Below are 857 nucleotides of genomic sequence, written 5' to 3'. Positions count from 1 at the left end.
AAAAGTAGAATAAGAAGGTAGGAGAGACATTGACATTGTACAATGCTGTTTATAAAGGAATATATTAAAATTGGATCTTTTCCCATACATATCACATCAAATTAATACTTTAATACATTTCTTAATGTAAAACATTAGAAAACTAAAATAGAATAGAGTCTAAGTTAATAATGTGTTTTTCATATTTATAATTAATAAAAAGAACTCAGACCTTGACAAATAAAACATCCATTTCTCTTCATATTGGCCAGTTGAAAAATTATTTCTCCATGTCAGTTCCTTCTTTAGTCTCATGGCCCTGCTGAGATAATCCTAAATCCTTTACTATTTTATTCTTTACATTTCTCCTCAATGCAGTAGTCACCTGGTATAAACAGGAAGGCTCAACCATAAATGACACAATAAACATCCTCAGGAACAATTTAATTAAATGCAGAAACTTTCATAGCTCTTCCTATAACTGAAAACAAATACCTACCTAGCTTGTGAATATAGAAATATCATTTTAGGATAGAGTCATTGTCTGTGTTCCCCTTCTAAAAATGTTAACTGGTTTTTTGGCTTTTGCAACAAAATTTGATTCTCACTTGTTAGAATCTTCTTTGTTAAGCCACAAAAATAGAATGACAAACCCAAGAGGTGCAATAGAGGGAATGCTAAGCACAAGACTTGTTTCTCACGTTCTTCCATAAAATCCATGTGGCATGACTCACTTGCAAATGAAATTACTAGAGAGTCACCTGTTTAATTATAAACAGCTGCTATTTCCAAGCTTCACCATACGACAAATTCCTTAACAGTGAATCTTATCCCAAATGGAGTGTATGAGTGCATTGGCTTCTTATACCTAGTATCCC

Source organism: Crocuta crocuta, unplaced genomic scaffold (assembly GCF_008692635.1).
Source record: "Crocuta crocuta isolate KB4526 unplaced genomic scaffold, BGI_CrCroc_1.0 scaffold312, whole genome shotgun sequence".
Lineage (NCBI taxonomy): Eukaryota > Metazoa > Chordata > Mammalia > Carnivora > Hyaenidae > Crocuta > Crocuta crocuta.
Note: the sequence above shows the minus strand (reverse complement) of the source record.